This window comes from Ischnura elegans, chromosome 5 (genome assembly GCF_921293095.1).
Source record: "Ischnura elegans chromosome 5, ioIscEleg1.1, whole genome shotgun sequence".
Classification (NCBI taxonomy): domain Eukaryota; kingdom Metazoa; phylum Arthropoda; class Insecta; order Odonata; family Coenagrionidae; genus Ischnura; species Ischnura elegans.
Genome location: NC_060250.1, coordinates 9062171 through 9084361, shown reverse-complemented (window position 1 = coordinate 9084361; position 22191 = coordinate 9062171). Strand labels below are relative to the sequence as shown.

Genomic DNA, 22191 nt, shown 5'->3' with positions numbered 1-22191 from the left:
ACGCTACAAAATGCAATGACCTGTTATTGAAAGTACGATAAAATAAAAATGAAAGTGCGATTTTCACGTATCTCTACATATAAGGCTTGGAGCACCTGGAGACCCGGTAACTGAGCGCTAGGCTTACATTTCTTGAGCAATTAAGAATATAAGTCCCGCAGCTCTGTTTCTAGGGTATGCATTTTCATGGAATGAATAACAATATACTGCTGAATCAGAATTCATTATGATCATAACTTCCCTTATCAGTGAATCACCTCCAGTGATGTGATAGTTGTTTTTTTACATACGTATCCTCATGATTATTGCGTAGACTTGAGGTGCTCGCACTAGCGCTTCGAATGATTGGGTGATATTGGGAGGCGGACCCACTGTGTTGAAGAGAAGGGTTCCTCCACAGCCTAGGTTCCACTAGCCACAGTTAAGTGTAACAAAATTTGTCTCCAGCCTAGGATTACTACTGATACTTAAATACCCTTGGTTGGTACGACGAAAAAGTTCTGGGCGTGATCAACATGTCAGACGATAGGGAGATTGTTAGTGCATTATATGTGAATGAATCCCAGAAAATTGCCAATAAAGGATTCCCGTTTGTTTGTCAGCTATGACGTTGTGGTTGATGGCAGAAAAGACTGTTTTCCATTTTAGTACAAAATTGACTCGCAAGCATTAAATTAGTGGTTGATATATTTTATTGGTTCAACAACGTATTATAGTGCCATGTATTTCCACGTGAAAAATGGAAAAGGTTGCCCGGTCCAAATCCTGGTCAAATTTGGTTCTGAAATGCAACGCTTACACCCAAAGTCATGATTGGGACCCTGTTGAATTATTATTGTGGATGTACAAAGAGGAGAAAGCTCCAAGTCTCTAAACTGGAAAGAAAAGAATGCGAATTAATATGGCTCAGTAGACCAAGGTAGCACAGAACACATCAACAGATGAGATCCGCATTGAATGTATGCAAAGATTAGTAATATTAAAAATGAGGAGATGGAATTTAAATTCCAGCAGCCAAATCTGATATCACAGAATTAATTTTGAAGGGAAGAGCCGAAGAAAGACAAAAAGGATTGAATGATTTGAATAATAAGCAGACAAGGTTTTTAAATACTTAAACTATGTGAATTTGTGGTTGGCTACATTATTTCAGAAATACATATAAAGAATCAGTTGCATGCATTGCAGATAATCCTCAAAAAGGGGTAAAAATGCATAATTCTTGAGTTGCATATTAGAGCCATTTCACAATTCACAAAACTTAAACAATGCATAATAACATGATATGCAACCCAAATATCAAACATAAACACACCAGTGATGAACTCTGTGGTGGGTAAAAGGCTGATGAAGACACCAGAGATTATTACCACCAAGGACGAGATGGAAAGAGAGTCATAGATACAGTGGATTAAGTTATTAAGATTAAGATTTTGGAGTAAGACAGTTTAAGAAGGAAAAGAAAGAGAAGGAATAAGTAGGTGCGACAAAAATTGTTGCTAAGAGACTTGAGTGGAGAGCTGCGTCAAACCTATTGTAGGATTGTTGATCAATGATTATGATAAGATGAGACAATCACTTCCTGATATGGAGCGCAATAATATTCAGGGAGGAGAATTGGCTATTGAGGAAAGTGGAGGACTACAAGCTTGAGATATAATGGATGAAGGTAAGGAGGGCACAATTTAAAACAAAAAGAGATGGAGTGATAGGAATTTGAACAAGGAAAAGCTTGGCTTGATGGCTGACAAGAGGAAACTGCTCAAGGAGATAAAGAGAAGACAAAGGCTGTAATTGAAGTGTTTACCTAGGAGAGAGAATGCTGAAAAGCATCATACGAACAACAGATGCTGCGAATAAAGGAAAAAAAGGAAAAAATCAGGAATCGTGCGTAGAAATAGAAATTAGGCCAAACTGAAGAAAGAAATACCATTGGGATTAAATAGAAAATTCGAGTGGTTAGGAGAAATTAGCATATCAATGAAAGTAAAATACTGGTCGATATCTCATGGCTATATTTTTTTCTAATCTCTTGCAATAAATTTTTGATAGTCTGGATTTCGGGTGCTAATATGGAATTGTTCTCAGGATACGCGGTGGGCAAAGGAAAGTCCTCCCGGATGAGTCGTATTAACCACGCACCTACGCACACAGTAAATGCAATATGCATACATCATCATCATCATCACTGGTCAACAATCCTAGGATTGGTTTGACGCAGCTCTCCACTCAGTTCTCCTATCAGCTAATCTTTTCACACCTACGTATTTCTTCTCTCTCACATCTCTCTTTACTCGTTCCATATATTTTGTTCGAGGTCTTCCTTTTCCATTCTTGCCTTCCACTTGTCATTCGACGATTGTCTTCATCAGGCCATCATGTCTCAAGATGTGGCCTGGTTGTTTATATATATATATATACCCTCCTTAGCACTTCCTCGTTACTAACTCGGTCGATCCATTTGATTTTCATCATTCTTCTGTAGCACCACATTTCAAAGGCCTCTATCCTTGCTTTCTCCGCTGTGGTCATTGTCCATGCCTCACTTCCGTATAGGAGCATACTCCAGATGTAGGTTCTTATAAATTGTTTCTTTACTTCCATATTTAAGTTTCCCGCTGTAAGCAGGTCTCTCTTTTGGTGGAATGCTCTCTTCGCCTGGGCTATTCTGCTGATAATTTCTCTCTTGCTTCTCCCGTCACTACTTATCTTGCTCCCCAAATAACAGAATTCATCCACCTCTATCACTTTTTGCCTCACTATTTTAATGTTGGTCTTGACTTCTTCCATTCTGCTGCATACTAAGATCTTGGTTTTCTTCGTGCTTATTTTCAGTTGATATCTACACATTACCCTACCCATATTAACCAGAATATTTTTCACATCCTTCTTTGTTTCTGCTATAACGGCTATGTCATCGGCAAATCTTAGCATGCTAATTTTTTCTCCATGGATATTCCACAAACGCAACGAATGTTGGCTTGTTCTTTTCCATTCTCTTCTCTATGAGCAGTCTTAGGGCCAATATTGCTTCCCTTGTGCCTTTGTTTTTTCTGAATCCAAATTGGTCCTCATCCAAGTACTCTTCTGCTTTTCGTTCTATTCTTCTATAGATGATCCTTGTCAGTATCTTTGACGCATGTGTAGTAAGGCTTATGGTCCTAAAATCTTCGCACTTCTCCGCTCTTTTCTTCTTAGGAATAGGGATTATAATGTTCCTCTCGAAATCCTTTGGTATCTCACCTGTCGTATACATTTCACTAATGATTTTGTATAGCTGGTTCAACGTCTTCTCTCCTGAATTTTTAATTAGTTCTGCAGGAATGTCATCAATGCCAGACGCTTTATTTATCCTGAGGTCTCTTACAGCCGCATCAAATTCCGATCTTAAAATTGGGGCTCCCATGTCATCGGCATCCACTTCCCTCTCGTTTTCGATAGCATTCGTTCTGAGGCGACTTCCTTTGTACAAATCTTCCAGATATTTCTTCCATCTCTTCCCTTTTTCTTCGTTTTCAATCAATAGTTCTCCGTTTTTGTCCCTAAGGGTATTACATCTTACGCCGTAGGGTTTCTTTTCGCCCCTTTCCTTAAAGTGGTTCCTCACTATCCTATAAGCGGCCTCTACTTTTCCATGTTTAAGATTGTTTTGCACGTCTTCGCAAATGCTTTTCATCCACGCTTCTCTAGCCTTCCGCGCTTTACGACATATTTCGTTCCTTATTCTCTTGTAACGATTCTGTCCTTCCTCTGTTTTTGCAGCCTTGTATTTTCTTCTTTCTTCAATGAGAAAGAAACATATGTACTAATAATCCAATCCATTCTTTTATTTAGCCTACACAGATTCAATAAATTTAATCCTTATTCAATCAATTCCACCAATAATTCAAGGATTGGATAGTCCCACAGCATGCTGGTTACTGTGTGGAAGTTCAGACATATATCGTATGGTATTTTGAGGAGGTGACCAACAGCTTACGTCATTAACCTCCATGGGAGAAGGGTTGGGAAGGAAGAGAGGAGAAAAACCCAGCATCGGCATTAGCCTGCTCTTAACAAAAGATGCCGAGGAGACCACGGCCCAATGTGCAATCCAAGAGTCAATGCGCTGTATTAAAAATGCCCTCAACAAATCACTCAAGAAGGAATCAAGCAGTCTCTGAGAAATCTCCACCACCACCAAGATTTGAACCTATACCCACTAGGTGGGTGGGAGTTCAAATCCCAGATGAAGATATTTGACACCCCTAAACAAAATCCCTGAAGTGTGAGGAGGGTCCAAGAAAGGAACTGCCGATGAGCCAGTGTGTGTGCTAATCATATCTTTAGTCTATAGAGAGCTCTACACTCACCCATTCAAATCAACCTTCAGGCTAAAACACTGAATGAGTAAAGGGAAAGGTTTTTTATGCAATTTAGTAAAAAAATCAAGTAACTAAGTAGAAAATAAAATTTTTGACAATTTTTAATCCGCCACTAATTTTTTCAATAAGTTGCTATAACCCTTCATCTGCAGTAGCCAGAAGGGCCATTTCATCTCAAATCAGGCAGATAGTGCAAAATCATGTCAGGTGACCATCACGGATTTCTCTGAAAGTTATATATGAAAGCAGTATCCTTGTGACGAATAATGATCACTTTATCTCAGCTCAGAACTGAACTGTTATGAAGTTACCATCCTTTTAAAATTGCACAGTCAGGCCTCAGAGTAAAAAATGAAAAACCACATAAATTCTGATTACTAAGGAACCATGGCCCATAAAGCAGTGGTATTATTCATAACAAGGATACTGCTTTCATAGATATAACTTTCACAGAAATCCGTGATAGTCACCTGACACCTCTCTGCCTGATTTGAGATGAAATCCCCAGAAGGCAAGTCTTATACTCCAAGTGGGAAAACTGCCAAGGAATCCAGAACATTTCTTTTCTGCCAGGAGGGGTAGAGCAGTTAAAAAAGCATTATAATACCATCCAAACCCTACCCTTTACCCCAGGGTCTGTGGGGAGGAACCCGTGCACAAAGGGACAGATATGCGGACCTTTGGTTAATTTGGCGAAATTATTTCATAAGAATTACCTTACATTAGTTAAAAACTCTCCAATGCATATAATTTCTAACACATTCGCCAGAGAGCATTGCGAGGATAATTGAAGGACAGTCTGATATCTCAAGGGAATGGAATGAGACCACTAACAAGTGCAGGAGAGGCTGGTCTGGGAAAGAAGGGAAGGTTGCCAAATGCCCCATTCACGAAAGAAATAGTTTGGGCAAAAAGTAATGTGAAGGGCCAGAGACGCTAGGTAAAAAGAGAAAGTTACGAGCTTTTGTACTTATTTCCCCCAGTAACCTGCCCACTCATATACTGTCACTTTCAACTGAAGGGTTAATTGTAAATATAATGGAGGGCAAGCATCCTTACATTTTCAGGTGTAGTTCTCCTCACTTATGACAAGGAGTACCTGGAAGATTGAACAAGAATTTTACTTAGGGAGAAGGAACAACTGGTTTTTGAAATATGTAAATGGTGCAAATATTAAATACTAGCACTTCACTAAAGAAGTATTTTATAGTGATGACGATAAATGTCATGGGAACCAGGTTTGACAGAGTGAAACGATTCAAATACCAGGGAGAAATACTATCCAACTAAAATTATAAATAACTAAAAATTTAGCTAAAAAATAGCATTAAGTTTACGGACTTATAATAAAAAATTAAACTTAAGGGTAATATCACAAGAGACCAAGGTCAAAACTTAATCACACAATAATTCACTGGGGGTAAAAAAATTGGATTGTGGAAAAAAGCCAAGATAATAGTATTTTAGAATAAAAACCCCAAGTGTAATCTTTTGTCATACAACAGAAAATAAAACATGGTAAATTAATAAATAGAATAGGGAAAAACCATATCTTTAAAAAGATTACCTTTTACATTTTATTTATTTCCACGTGACTCACCCTTTGCACTTAATTTTTTCATGGTATTTTAGTCAATGTACATTCAGGTAAAAATTTCTGCTGTGTAAGCCATTTAGATCTGTTATCTATCAGCTTTGTAAGCTCTCATTTGTATGTGCTTTCGAACTGCTTTGGAATTGAATCAAGGTACACAGTAGTTCATGACATCATAGCGTCCTACCATGTCATCAACACATTTGTACACCTTTCTAACTCATATATGTAACACATTTTGAACTGCTTTGGATTTCCATTGGAAACTGCTATGGAACAATTTCAACATTTCGATAGCTAAGTTCTAATGACACGTATCTCAAAAATAACAACTTTTCAGGAGGGCAAAGAAACGATTTATTTTTTCTAATGGTACACTAAAATTAAAAACCAAAAATTCCTAAAACTGAAAAAGAAGCATTAATTTGCCAACTATAGTTGTTTTTTGTTTGAATTTTATTTTTTTAATGCTATTACACTTTTTTTAAGATACCTGTGTAAAACCGGCCAAATTTTAAGATACGTGTTGTTAGAACTTATAAGTTAGAACTTATAAATAGATGGTTATAGCCATCGGTTTATGTGCGAAATATGCTTTGAAAGCATAGAACTCGATGTTTTTACAATAATAATCTACATGATGACGCCAAAAATCGCCATTATTAACGACATTTGCCATGGAGTTGCTATTAAATACCTTATTTTACGCAACCTATAATCCCGGTACGTAGTGAATATAACCTTATCACATTTCAAAACGGCCCCAAAAATAGGATTTAAGCTACAAGGAAAATCAAATAATTATCATTTAAACTCATTCGAGGTCCATTTTGGAGTTCCATTTCCATTAACTGACTTACGATTATTACTTAAACCGCTTATAAATTTGTATTGCATACGAGAGCCGTTTGATAAGTCCGTGACTTTTTAAATTTCCCACATAGTTAATATAAAAACAACAATTTTCCCGTTAGTTAACATCTATTAGTAAACTGTGAAATTTTGAGCTAGTTCCGTTTGAGTTAGTTTGCGTTAAGGCCTGGTTACACGGTACATTAGAATTACAAGAATCTGTACATTTTTCTGAATGGTTTTCTGAACAGATTCTAGTACATTCTCATGGACAAGATCCACGAGTGGGTGGTTACACGGTACATTTTTTCGGACATTTTTTCGTACATTCTTTAATGCGCAACAAATTATTTCAACTTCAAATATAAACCAATGGAGAACATGCAAACTTTTTTAAAAGTACTAGAATAATAAGATCCTTACCTCAAATGTACTTGCCGAAAATTTCGCGGATGAATAATGTTTTATAGCTGAGATAAGAGTCTTTAAAAATAATCTTCATCGACTGTTTGAAAACACGTGACGGGGCGTGCGCGCGTTACATCACGGCCTGGCATCCACTGATGACAGACTGAGGAAGTGGATAGAAAAACTGTCTATTTAGGGACTCAAACGCAAATTTGGCGAATATAATTGCTGCTTTATCGTCAAACTTCGGATTGTGAATATATTGGGTTGCCAAGGCGTTGTTGAAATAAATAAAGGCGATTGTTTGGGGGGCTTTGGAAAGATTAAATTAAAATAAGTTGATTGCAGATTGTGATCTACGTTACACACCTACATCATTTGCTTAATGCAGTAAGCATATTGTAGCATGGGTCTTCAATAGAAAAACGTGTGAAAACCATATAAATAGTGTATCCCATAAAACCATATAAAGTGCCCCGACGTCTAGTACCTCTATTTACTCGCCGGAGAAGTTTTTTGCTTGTGTTCGAAGGGACAAAAATAAGAGTAATGAGTGGTTGATGATCCATAGAATGGAGTCAAATACATTATCTATATTGTCAACGGGATATCCTCAACGTAAGTACACTATTAAATCAGGGTTACCGCAGGATTTTATCAAGTTACTTAATTTCACTTTGTAAACAACTCTATAAATGTACCTATCATTCTACCCATTGTAGGATCAAATTATAAGGAAAGTGGCTGTTTACGAGAATAAATACTGATTACGATTAAACCACGGTGAAAAATAAGGAATGTAATGGGCGGCCGGCCTCTCGTCACAAGGAGCCCCTAACAAGGAATATTCTCAAAGTGTCTTTCGCCGATATCGTTAAAATTTTGTTGGATAGTAGTGTTCCATAATAAAAGCACATTTTCAAAATTTCTCGTGCCCTTAAGCCTTGTGACATAATAAACAGGACATAATAAAGGCAGTTGAATTTTAGATTTGAAAGCGAGTGTGTCGTGATTTCTCTCCATCCTTCTCCTGTGAATCGGCGCACGCTACAGGAATATACGAGAAATATGAGGCTTTTGGCAAGGTAAATTCAATATTTATAACTGCCATTCCCATAACGTTCGCTGCATGTCAACGCAACACCTAAAATTTCGACTCGCTTTGCAGTCGGTCTCGATTCAAAAACAGGAACTTGAGTAAATACAGAGTAAATAGTACTTGAATCTTATTTCTTTGCCTATCACATGCTATTTATGACCTTTTAACGATCATTTGGATCTCAATCTTGGACAATTCTCGCGGTTCATACATTCAGCACCTTTCCATCTGATCCTTCATTTTACCCATCCCCTTTTCTTGTGTTCCATTCTTTCGCTACCTATATCCAATCAGTGATATATCCAAGTCAAGCAAGATCATATCAAATCGAAATAACTATCGGGGCCGTACGTAAACAAAGAAGTCGCCTATACAAGCCAGATGAAATGAATGTGTCGTTTTCGTATTCTGCCACCAGGTGACTCTGAGTTCAAATTTTATGATTGTCTGAATGAAATTAGAGCAGGCGTTCAGAAATTCATACATTCTTACATTTTGCGTGGTTACACAGTGCATTTTCGCGTTCATTCTGAGATTCAGACATTCTCACATTTTCTTGTACATTCTCATGTACCGTGTAACCAGGCCTTTAGACAGGCCTTTAGGATCATTTGATAAGTTCGCGACTTTTTCAATTTCCCACTTAGTTAATATAAAAAAAAAACAATATTTCCGTTAGTTTTACATCTATTACTAAACAACTGTGAAATTTCGAGCAAGTTCCCTCGTTTAGTTTGCGTTTGACAGACATTGCAGAAAACCATGTGAAAGCAGACAACCTTCCGAATTTTAACAATGACGGAAAAAAGGGAATTTCGCGTGCTAACTAAATATTATTTTTGCGCGAAAAATGTCACTAAAGCCTTGGAAAGACTTCGTAAATACCAGGAAAACTCTGCGGTATCAATTTCAATGGTGAAGAAGTGGTTCACTGAATTCCGTTGTGGTCGCACCAGCTCAAGTGACGTCGAACGTTCAGGACGCCCGAAAGAGGTCGTCACGCTAGAAATCGTGAATAAAATCTATGGAATGACGCTGGGTGATTAAACAATCAGTGTGTGAGATGACTGACAACGTAGGCATCTCAAATGTGCGGGTACATCACATTTTACATGAATATTTGGACAGGAAAAAGCCATTCGCACGATCTAAGCCGCGATTGCTCACACTCGAGCATAAGATCAACCGTATGACCACTTCAAAGGGGTCCCAGCTAGCACACGGGGGACTGTCTCTGAAGAAGGGTAAGAGACCGCGAGGAGACGGCCGCTTTTCCTTGCGTTTCTTCAATTTTCGAGTGTACACCCCTCCCACTTCCGCTTCTTTCCGAGGTCAACGCTTAGCTTTTCCGATTATCTGCTAGAAGCAGTTTGCAGAGATTGAATGGTCAAAGCAATGATTTTAATTACTGCCTAATTTAATAGCTTTAATATGGTTTAGTATAACTCGAAATCGGCAATAATTAATATAGTTATACCGTTGATTGCGCCGACACCGGAAAGGATCCCTCCGCTGAAACGCATTCGCATCTGGAACATGGCCGAACATGGCACGTCCTGACTTCGAAGATACCAACACAGCGTTATTATCCTCGTTCCTGTTCTTGTTATAGCTTATTCAACTGCATCTTCTATCACCGGTTTAAGGTAAGTACTATATCATGGTTTATCCCTGCCAATTTTTGTGGGTTTATCATCATAGTGTTTTCGCGTGTGCGCTATACTTCTCATGCCCGAAAGACTTGGATATTGGCGTTAAATGCATAGAGAATTTGGTTCTCGTATGATTAATATTTGCATATATTTTAATTTTTTTACATATTCTCTTCGTAGTGGAAAATATTCGTTGTACGTTTCAGGTGATTGGCAAAGTTAAGCTGCAATCCGAGCGAGTTTTTGTGCCCGCTGTGTCATTCTCATCGAGTACCTTAAAAGGTAAAAAAATCACCGTAGAATATTATTCGAAGATTTTGGACCGATTCGATATCAATTTGAAGGAAAAACGACCGTAAATGAAGAAGAGAAAAGTGCTTATTTTGAGGGCCTAAATAAAAGCTATTATTTAGAAGCAATATAATATTTGTAAAAACATTAGACTATCTATATCGAGCTGAAAGGAGACTACAGGGAAATTAAACATTTTTTTGTCGCAAAAAATATATTATATCCAAATATTCACGGACTTATCAAACCACCCCCGTATAGTTTAAAGTATACTGGGACTAGCGGCGGTAATAACTTTTACGGGAGTCACCCGCAATGCCAAATCGTGCGAAAGATCCACAGAGAAAAAAATCATCCGCGTTGACCTGGATTCGAACCCGAATCCCCCGATTTCCGGTCGAGTGCTTTAGCCAATCCACAGGGGAGAATGACGCCTCGGTAGCTTATTTGGCTAAAACACTCAACCAGAAATCGGGGGATCCGGGTTCGAATCCCGGTCAAGGCGAATGATTTTTTTCTCTGTGGATCTTTCCCACCCTCGTATATTATAGAATTTTCGTTTCCTCGACCAAATGAATCCGACTGAACTTGGCCATAGGATACCGGCGCGTAGAAGGCAGTTCAAATGATGACGTCTATAAATCGCATGGAGTCGTTCAACAGGAATTGCAAATGCATGGAAAGCAGTTTCACTTGAATCTTCGCAGTACGTAGCAGTTACACATGAATCTTCTCAGTATACATCAGTTAGAATATGAATGATGACGACTGAAAATCCGGTAGAATCGTTTAAAAGGAGTCCCAAATGTGTAGAAAGCAGTTCCACAAGAACACACTCTGTACAAAGGACTTCGAAAGGGGATTACAAATGAGTTATAAATTTCTTCATATTTCCAATTTTTGGTACAAATAAGTGGAAATGAGTTCCCCAGCAGTTCCATGAAAGATTTCAATGCTTCAAAACAGTTTAAAAAGGGTTCCAGAGCAGTTGCAAAGCAAAACTTTTCCCTGAGCAGTTACAATAGCAAAATATGAAAGATTACTGCCAATTCGCACAATATCAACATTAAAACCTAATTGTAGCCAACAATGTATTTATAAATTTTACAAAACAAGATATTATACCATTAGAAAAGAGCCATGGCATTGAATGACAGGAAAGATTAAATAAAATGCAACATAATATTTATGAATTATAAATGGGGTACTTTAGATACCCATTGATTTTCACCTAAAGTTTCTAGGCATAGTCACGGAGGGGTTAATGCACTATGCTTTACGGCCGAATTTCTTAGGGTGCGTTCACGTAAAACGCTGGTAACAAGCGCCTGAAAACCAGCAGTTTTTTCCGGCGTTTACAATCGCGGGCAATTTTTGCGGCCTTTCACGTAAGCAGCTGGAAACAAGTTCTAGTCCTCAGTTGCCGAGAAGTCTTCGTCAAGTGATGATGAAGTTTTTTTTTATTAGTAAATGTCGAGTTTAAGCAAGACAGCAAGAAAGCTGGGGTGAAGGATATAATATCGAACGAAAGAATTGAAAGTGAATTTGAAAAAAAATTAGGATATTCTTTGTTTTTGATTTGTATGTACTTGTTTTTTAATTTGAATGAATTTTTATGAGCAGTACACAGTCTTTTTTGAAGCCTAATCACAACATTCATTCACAATTACAGAATCATCTGCTTCGCTATCCACTCCTGCACACGAGTTGTGAGCCTATTTCTTACAAATGGAAGAGGCGACCTAGCCTCAACTGATTTTTAATGAAAATCGCCGCAGTATAAACATATAGTTGTCTCTTCATCTCAGAATTCTTTTTTCCATTTTTTTCTTACTTCCCCATTCCGCCCCACCCGTTCTGCCCCAAGCATTTGACATTTATTCAGACGTTCAGTTAAACGAAACTAACGATAACTTCAAACACATACCTAGAGTTACTGTAATTTAAACGCTTGAATATGACCTACCATCGATACTAACTCTTCCGAAGTTAGAAAACCACGGCTAAAATTCACACAGCTCTAGTTCACATGTTAACACTCAGTTTACTAAACTGACATGGCTGCAGAGGATGTGCAAACACAGGTTTTTCCATTTAGTTTACTCTCTGATAGTTGACATCAACTCCTAGTCTCAAGAAAAACCCAAACCCCATTCCGCCCCGGCCCCCGTTCTACCGCGTGTTCCACTATTAGTCAAAAAACTTTGGCGGTTCATTTTACACATCCATAAGGAAATGATTGTACTCGCCCATCATCCTCCTCTTCTGATAAATTGGGTTCCACCAAAAAGGCCTTCCCTCACCAACTGCCATCTGACGTCTTATGAGGTGAGTCCTGCCAAACAGGTATAATTTCTTGAAAAACTTATTTACTGATAACGTTGATTTTCAAGCATGAATGGTGAGGGAGGAGCATGGAAGGAAGGGTGGAGAAAAATCCGGCGTCGGCGTTAGCGTGCTTTAACGAAAGGCGACAAGGGGACCACGGCTTAACGTCCCATCCGACGGACGGAGTGCTGCGCTTGTAATGTCCTCCACGCAACACTCGAGTAGGAATCGGGGAGTATCTGAAAATTCTCTACCACCACCAGCATTTGAACCCGAGCCCACATGGAGGGAAGCCAACACTCTAGCCTCCACACAAACATGATCCCCCTTCGCCACAGTTATGTCTGTACTATTGTTTTCAGTGGTATGCGAAAACTTGAAGGTTGGCACATAAAGCGACTTGCATTCTTTGCCCTCACGGCACCAAGAGCCGACGAAGCCGATCGCGGACGCGACTGAGCAGCCGCAGTTGTAGTCAAACTCTAGGAAGCCCAATCGGAATTAAGATTTGCGAATAGAATGAACTGAGGAAACTCAGGTCCACGCACACTTTGGGCATTCGGAGTGTCTTCTTTAGGGCTCCCTTACGAGGTTTTTCCCGTCTGCATATTCGTATTTGGACACATCGTTTACATTTCAAAAATAAGTGGCTCCGTATCCGAGCATGTCTATGCGCGGTATTTGCGGTGAACATCTGGGAGGCTTCGAGTCCGAAGTAATCTCACTGCCTTTCATTTTTAACGAGACATTCTTGTTATCAATATTATCTTTGCAGATAAACCAAGAAAAAGTTAATATTAAATCTTTTAAACGACTTAAGTCATTAAAATGATGTCTCTATCTACACATTTATTTCTGAACAGATCCATTCACGGAGAAAAAATAAGCAGGGGAAGTGGCAGTAATTGTACCTTCGTGCTCCTTTGGCTAATTAATTACTGTCAAATCTCCGTTGAGCTAACTTCCAATTCATAGTAACTACAATTCTCATTTAATAACCTCCCATATACTCGATACATTTGTATTTGAAATCATTTTGATAACCCTAGGTCAAGAAAATTATAGTCATTCGATCGATAATCATAGTTTTCAATTTTTTTGCACTTGGCCTTAAAAAAAAGGTTGGAAATTTATCCCTCGTGATTAAAAGCACCAACTCTTTCCTTCCAGTGCGTGTGCGAAAAAAATTATCTCTAATGACCAGGATTGAAATGTGTCCAAAATCCAGTGGTGTATGAACTCTTTCACCTTCAATAATCTGACGACTATTAACATTAATTTTATAAATTATTAATTATGCACATTTGACCGAATGTGTATCATTCATTTCTTCAAGTTTCAATATATTTTGAATAATCATACCGAAATATTTCTAATTGTAAATCTATTGGCCTCGCCTCCTGATTTCACCCCAGTTAATTACGTTAACACAATGGATGGCTCATTAAATCCCACTTAAAAATCACTGAAATACACATAAAAAGGAAATGCTCAAACGAAATTTCGCGAGGCATATATTAAAGTCATGCATCGTACAGACGTAAAATTCCTTTGAATTTTCTTGATTTCACGGATTAAGTCTTCCTGCAACGGATCCCATATATCGGATCTCGATGCATATTCAAGGCGCGGCCGGACGAGAGCAAAAAGCACCTGTCTTTTACTATATTATCCGAAAATCTTCCCACAACACGCTGGACGAATCCCCGCTTTTTTAGGGCCCAGCCAAAAATATTTCTTATGTGTGTTCCCCCCGATAAGTCTTAAATTATTGCAACTCCTATATACTTCTCTTCATCAGTCGCCTTTATGTTTATTACACCATCTACAGCATATACATGGAGATATTTGGACGACCTCCGCAAGAAATGTACCGCCGATAAAATATATCAAACGACAAACAATGTTAAGGCACAAAAATAAAGAAAAAGGCACTTCAAAATATTTTGTAATACCACGGAACTTGAAACAATAGATAGGTCAAAGACCATTTTAATCAGTGGAAATGTAAGCGAAAAATTTCATATCACGACTTTAGAAGAATTATAACCAATTCCAAATAAAGTTACTACGGATGATGATGCAAAACACTAAAAGCGAACAATTAAACTAATGAAATTGAAGTCATTGAAAATAACTGAACCCAAAACATTCTGTGTAAGGAAAAAGAAAATTACGCTACAAAACGCTCAATAAACAAGAAATTAATGCGAAAGGATAACCAAAAGTTGAAGAAAAAAGTACTCGGTGAATTACTGGAAGAAAATCCTATATCTTTTTGGTTGCACGCGAGAGAGCTTCAGGGAAAATCCTCAACCGTAGATTCGTTATTTGATAAAGATGGTAAACTTGTCACCGAAAATATTGACAAAGCTAACACGTTAAATTCCCACTTCGAAAGTTTGTACACTACAGACTGAGGAACACTGAGGAATCGATGGAAGAAATCTCCATACAAAATGATGGGATAACTAAACAACTACAATCGATAAAGAATAGTAAATATCCGAGTCCGGAGTGAGCCCACCCTAGGTCAAAAAGAAGTTGGCTATGGAGGGGCGCCGTGCAACGTGTAAAGCTTCATGAGTAATCGCATTTGCATTTGCGCGTGCGGTTAAATTCCTGTCTTTCCTTCATTTTAGGAAGAAACAACAGCTGGTGCACTGCTCGACTACCTTCACGTCTCATGGGCGACTATGCTTCAGATAATGGCGAAATATGGCGCTCGTTATTCCATTGTATGGACTTCTGAGTCCCCGTCTCACCGTATACCGTCAATTTTGAGTTTACTCCATCGTATACCGCGGTGAGGGCTGGTCTTTTATCCCTCGATTCATACTATGATTGGAAATGTTCTACAGGGGAATAATCACCCTATATTCCGTGCAAAGCCATCATGAATAATCGCTACCATTTACTCGTGCGGTTAACACGACGCATCACTCCTCGTCAACCGGCAGTATTTGCTTTCTTGCTTAGGGACAAAAAGGTTTGGAGTGGCCGTCTTGTACTATCCGTGGAAAGAGGTCGTATTCTTAGTCCTTCAGAATGACGCAGTTCAGAGTTGAGGGTGGAAAAAATTTGGGAACGGTGGGAAGTCACTTAGAAAACAGTTCAGTTGCTGGGTAACCATGTGAGGATAGTATTGGAATTCATTTCTGAGTAGTGTGCCTTTTCCGTCTCGTGAAGTAATTATTTCAAACTTGCAATAACATGAAGGAAGTAATGTGTGCATCTAAAACACGCAAATCGATCGTTAGGAACTGTGAAGTGCATTAGTTTGTGTGGCGTACGAAAATATCTGAATTTGGAAATCTCTGGATCAGTGCATGATATATTGTTAAGTATGTTGGATGGTGTATGTGTGGAAGCGCATCTTGTGGTGATTGCGCAGTTACATTGTGAAGTTAGTTGTGTCACCATGAGAGTTGCAGAAGAGGAATAATGATACTTGGATCTTCGGATTTGGCTTCATTCTTCTGGAAATAGTGAAAGGGCTCCAGATCCAAGGGAACAACCAAGTAACTATAATTTTCACCTTTTAAAACTGCTCGTAATTATTATATTTTTGCATACAGTTGATTTGGAGAAAGCAATTTTATTTTCTTTATTAATCACACTGGGTGCATTTATAAATCTTCACGATGTGGCATTAGTACATCCCGGACATAATTATCAACTCACTATCGCCGCAAGAAAAGGCAGAAGACTGAACTTTAAGCATTAGTATGAAATTCTGCCGAAGGTCTGAAGGGTCGCGTCATGTATCGTTTCACTCATTGTTTATTCAATGTATCATTGAAAATTGTTTAAACGTAGAAATTTAGCTTCTAAAAGCTAATTTTTGGTGAAAAAACTTTAGCATAGCCGTACAGTTCCCAACTATAGCGAACGTCGATAATACGGATTCACATTTGACGAAAAGCAAGTTCACTGAGATGCATAAATATAAGGTTATGTTTGAGTCAAACACTATGTGATAAATTCATATTAATTATAGTATTTTGACACCTATTATATACTTGCTCCATAGAAGTCCGTATAGTGAGCAGTTGGAAGCAATAAAATCGAAATTACAATTTCTAAAATTGATTTATATTTCTACCATAAATATATTGTTTATATTACAAATAGCCTGAAATACATATGCTTGAGCTGTCACTCTTTATAATTTACTATTTAAACTTTTCTCCCAATTTAAGAGAATATTTTTGGAACATGAAGTACATAAGATCATTATTAAGCAGGATGTCAAAACACTGGACCGTATATACTGTGGATTCTTATCTAGCGGAACATGAGATTAAGTGATGAAAAATTACATACATGTATAGGAATGCTTCATTGAAATACTGCGTAAAAATTTAATGTAAAATGGTTTTAATTATTGACTGTAATTATTTAACGACAGAACAATGGTGAATTCAAATGTTTTTTTCACGTTTAATGTGTATCCAAACTTTTTGATAATGTGGATTTGGTGCCTAAACAATTCTGATTATATAGCGACGCTCTAATGTACTTCGAACGAATGCAATCAGCTGGAAAGAAACGGGGGTTGGGGATTTTTAGTTGGAGTTAAGGCCATTCGTTCAAAGTTGAGGTCGTCGGTTGAGGTAGGCGTGAGGAAGTAGTTCGGAGGTGGGGGCTCAAACGGTTCCTCATAAGTGCGCTGAGAATTGAAGGTCGCGGAAGAAAGAAAATCGGTCTGATAGTCACTTGTTACTTCTATGGATTCCATCGGCGGAGAAAATTGTTAAAGTGAATATAATGAAATTTCGATTTTTTTCTCCATCATACACAAACAAGAGACGCGCAAATTACATGTCAACATTGAAACCCCAACCTAAGTACTAATGCGGGAAATGGCGAAATTCAGCACCAGAAATAGTCATAAATAGACTAAATAAGGATAAATTTACTCCACTCTGCAGGATGTTCGCATAGAGTTAGTTACCCTATTCCCTGTCCTCATATATACTGAGCTATTCAGCGGTTTCCACTAGTTTTAGAATAATCAGAAAACACTGTGAAATTTGCCAACAAATCACTTAATATGGGTATATAGTGCCGCAGACGAGGAATAGTGGGCTATTGAGACAAGAAAGAAACGTTGAAAGGGCCGTAGGTGAGTCATCTGTTTTTGTGGATTTATTCTTAAGATTTGTATTTGATTCGTTGAGAGTGAGACGACGTAGAGCCTGGAAGGGGATTGGTAACACTGTAAAGACCCCAATTTCACTTTAATGTCAATGACCATTAATTTTTCCACTCACGTGTTCAGGATTATTCCAGTTAATTTCTGCTCCACCGGCGTGCTCTTACAATATGTTCCACTCGCACCAAATTTCTTCTCACTCCTTTCTCATATCTGTGACAGCAGCCCAGACGAACACTAGCATTATTAACCAGAAAGTCGCTTAATTCTGCGTCACTGCAAAATTAAACAAAAGAGATCAACATGAGAAAGGTTTTTGGAATTTGGTTTACCAGATAATTATAGTAAGAATCTTATCGTTTGAATAAATAATTACTTTTAACGTATCATCTTTATCTATGTCACTGATGGTGATATTATTAAATACAATAAACGGCAACTGGGAACGTCAATTACTGACCATATTTGTTGGATGTTAAGTCAATCTTTCTGAGAAACAGGGAGGTAACCCGAGAAATCTAAGAAATACTAGAAACAGTTAAAAACAATGCAAACAGTCCATCCAATGCAACCTGATAAATCCAGGGAATATTAATCGGGGTTGCCCATTACCATGGCGACGCCACGTAGTCCGCCTTTAAAAATTTGGGATACGGTGTAGACGTATATTTGATAAGTTTAAAAAATATATAATCAATGTCATCGTTCGCTCAATGCCTCACACCGAAGGTTGGTTTGGATAGAGGTAAATATGAAAATGATAGATCATAGAAGAACTGAGTGGAGAGCTGCGTCAAACCCAACTTCGGGTTACTGATCTATGATGACGGCATTTAATTCATAGGACTTGCACATAAACGTTCACGTAAACATGATCCCTCTCCAGTATTTCTGCTCCTCAAGCACGACCGTACAAAATGTTCCCCTCACTCCGTATTCACATTCTCTGTAAGCAGTAAAACAGATCCAATGCAGATACTTTAGGATAATTGCCCATAAAAACAGTAACAAAGAAGTATTCTGAAAAAATTGCTTGCACATAAGATAGAGAAACTAAAAAATAGATACAAAAAATAAGAGAGAGGTTAAAAACATCATATGACGGTTTTTTCCTGACAATGAGAATCTATCGGAGAATATTTCAGTTTGAAAAAATTTCAGTTATTCCAATATCACTCCTTGAGAAGTTGTTGAGTGGATAGCTAACTAATGCAATTGAATTATTTGATGCTAAAAATCGACCATATTTTTTGCATTATGACAGCAATTTGCCGACAACCAGCGCTCTAAGAAATAGAATGCAGATTAGATAGCAATAAAAACCCACAAAATTATAATAATTACTCACTCGATTATATCACGGTCAATCACGTGAATTTCTTCCCAGCAAGCCGCTGTTTGCAACAGGTTATCACCCTACTCTAACCTCACATGCACACATTTTTTCACTCCTTTAAAATTTCTCAAGCAAGCCCTGTGTTCACGCCGATGTTGATGAAGTAAGGGACGGTGGTCCGCTGGTGTAGATACTGCAACACTGACAGTGCGGCAGTAGTTTTTGAAATGACACTGGAGAATGAGTCATAGTCTTCTGACGGTTAAAAAGACAAGAAATTCAGCCTAAGTACAGAAGTGGGGAGGATCAATAATGGAATTTAGCGAAATCTGGTTGAATAGAGCACTGAAACCGTTGGAGAGTCAAAAGCGCCCAAGCACTGAAACTATCGAACTTATTACGCAACACATGGAAAGGATACGAGTTATTAGGAAAACTAAAGTATTTTAAATTAATTTGTATAAAATATTACATTTTAAAAATAATTTAAATAATATCCTATTTATTTATTTAAAACTGAAAGTCTATTTTAATATATTTACGAAAATATATCGGCGTTATTTTCGTGACGTCACAGATGTCATCCATTCACGTTCCTGCTCAATCCTCGAATCTTCGGAAGCCTCGACCCGTCTCAGTTTGGTGATACATGATTGTTGGTACGATGATGTAGTCGTCTTCGAGATAAGAGGTAAGTAGTCATGCCATGTTTAAGTTACCGGTTTCATATTTACGCCATTACTTTTTTTATTTTAGTGTTTAAGATATCAGTGAATTTGCAATAATGCCGATAATAATACGTGAGCTGATTGTTTTATTAAGTTTTGTTCCGTTTATTAAACTTTATTCCCTTATGAAGGAACCTCAAGGTCTGAAGGAAGTGTATTCGTTATACCTTCATTCATGATTTGTATGCTTTCATTGTTCCTGCCTAAGATGTGAGGAGAGTGGGGATACATTTTTCAATCCGTGGCTTATTGTTATCGCTTATTCACTTTCACGGTCCGATTGCCATTGTGATACGGGATACGTCTTAATTGTTCATCATTGAGTACGATGCCTAGTAATCTAGTTTCGGTAATGTTGTATTCATTTCCCACAGATGATGGAAAATTGTCCATTGCCGCGATCAAGTGGTCATATTGTGATAATTTAGTCACTAAGGTGTACTCTGTTTAATCTTATCTGATTTGAGTATTTGTGTATCGTCGACGAAGAGGTTGAAGGCCATCCGTACGTGCTTCTTGAGTGATTTCTTAAGGGTTTTGAGAACAGCTAAATTATAATGATTTGTCTCCCATCGTAGGCTAGAGACGATAGTAATCGAGTTTTCACGTCGTCTTAGCAGTTGCCGCAAGAAAATTGTAAAATTATTTTCGTGACTTTGTCACCAAGATAGTTGAATATTTGTAAGGCTAACAATAAGCCATTTTACCGAATATTGCCTAACCTTGCAGTTATCAGTGGGATGGTATTATTCGTAGATGCTTCAAGATATATTCGTGAATATTTCGTTTTGAGAGTTGAAATAGACACCTCTCCTTTGTTGAAATCGGCAAGTGGTTGTAATTGCTTAACTTTATCAAAAATATTCGGGAATTTCCTCGGAATTCAACCACCCAAGATCAATGGGTTTTTTCTTAAATTTTCTCCTCCCAACCATTTCTTTACATGGCCTTATCAATCATAAAGGAAGGATTATCGAATTAATTAGTACGTTAACTACCTTTATTTACCAACTTCGTTTCTTACCTAAAATTTTCCGCCATCGTAGCAGGTACCTGGATGGTGCAGCGATAATATTTCAGCATTCAAATTTTATGCATTTGATACTCTCGTTTCGTGCATGATAACAGCATTTATGTTAATGTGTGTTTTTCTCTGATTATTTTCAGTATGTCGAGTCCATGTGAAAGTTGTGGTCTGTCAGTTATACGAGTGATATTTCTTGGAATTCCTGTGCATCGGAGAGTGATCCTGAGGACTGAATGGTAAGCTAATTTCATTTTTCCATATTACACTGTTTTTATCATGTTATATGCCAAATTGTTGCCATTTCTAATCCTTAGTCTACACTTGAAATAGATTCTGTCGCGGGGTAATAAACTTAATTCTAGGGACTGACAATTTTTTTTATTTGGCTTGTTTCACATTGAATAGAGAGTTCTTAAAAATTTCCAATTCCAGGGAAAATACCGAAAAAGATGCGTGGACATTTGTACGTTCAGATTTTTTGACGCAATTCTTAAGATATAGGAAACGGATTTTCCTTCGCATAGTTAACTAGTTTCAAAAGTGGCTTCTAAAATTTAACTTCACTTGTGTATTCGTAATGAACATCAACGTCTTCTGAATACGCTTGACGAATGATTTTCTGAGTATGTAGGCACTTGGTGAATCAGTACATGGTTCCTTCGGAGCATTAAGACGTTGAAGTCCCGATGCTGCTTATTTTTATTTGTTCTACGGCTTTCGACAACATTAAATCTAATAAATAATCTCAATAGTATTTTCTTGTAGAAACTGACGGAAAATCTATTGAAATGAGCTCCATTCTTTGCAACGCTAACAGCTTTTGATATTTCCTTGCGTTCATATCTACTGTATGGTTAAACTTATGGTAATGGCTCCTAACTTAATCATTCAATTCTTTCAAATGCATTTAGATTTTAAATCAGTTCCGGATTCTGTATATTTAAGAGATCCTTGCTATAGGAATTTACGTGCAACAACTAAATAATATACCCGGCTGTTTTTGTAAGCTTTTAGTCTCTTAATAGAACGTTTATAGTACATATTGTCACTTTACTTTTTTCCGAAGATATTCAAATTGGAATTCCTCTTTCACATACTTCCAGATTTATAGGTTTTAATAAGCATTACTTCCACTATTAGAAAATAAAACTGGATGTTCTGAAAATTTTGGCTGAAAATACGATTAAATAATTGTAGCTTGCTAACTAACACATTTGATACATGAATTTTGCGGAAAAGAGAAGCTGACCATTAGAGTTATTGACGTGGTTTTTTAGTCTTTTGAAAAGGCTTTGGCAGTTCTAAAGACGGATTTGTTTAGGTCCTTCTAGTTTCAAAAGTTTCCCTCGTTGCC

At 37.7% G+C, this 22191-nt stretch overlaps 1 long non-coding RNA gene across 1 annotated transcript in view; it reads right to left on the bottom strand.

Moving 5' to 3' along the window:
• Positions 1-733: 733 nt before the first annotated feature.
• Positions 734-22191, bottom strand: part of LOC124158485 — a 53325-nt gene continuing 31867 nt past the window's right edge. The window contains exons 3-5 of the long non-coding RNA XR_006864807.1: positions 17865-18022; positions 5424-5463; positions 734-875 (exon numbers count right to left, since the gene is read on the bottom strand). This is a non-coding gene — a long non-coding RNA (uncharacterized LOC124158485). The remainder of the gene's footprint in view (positions 876-5423; positions 5464-17864; positions 18023-22191) is intronic.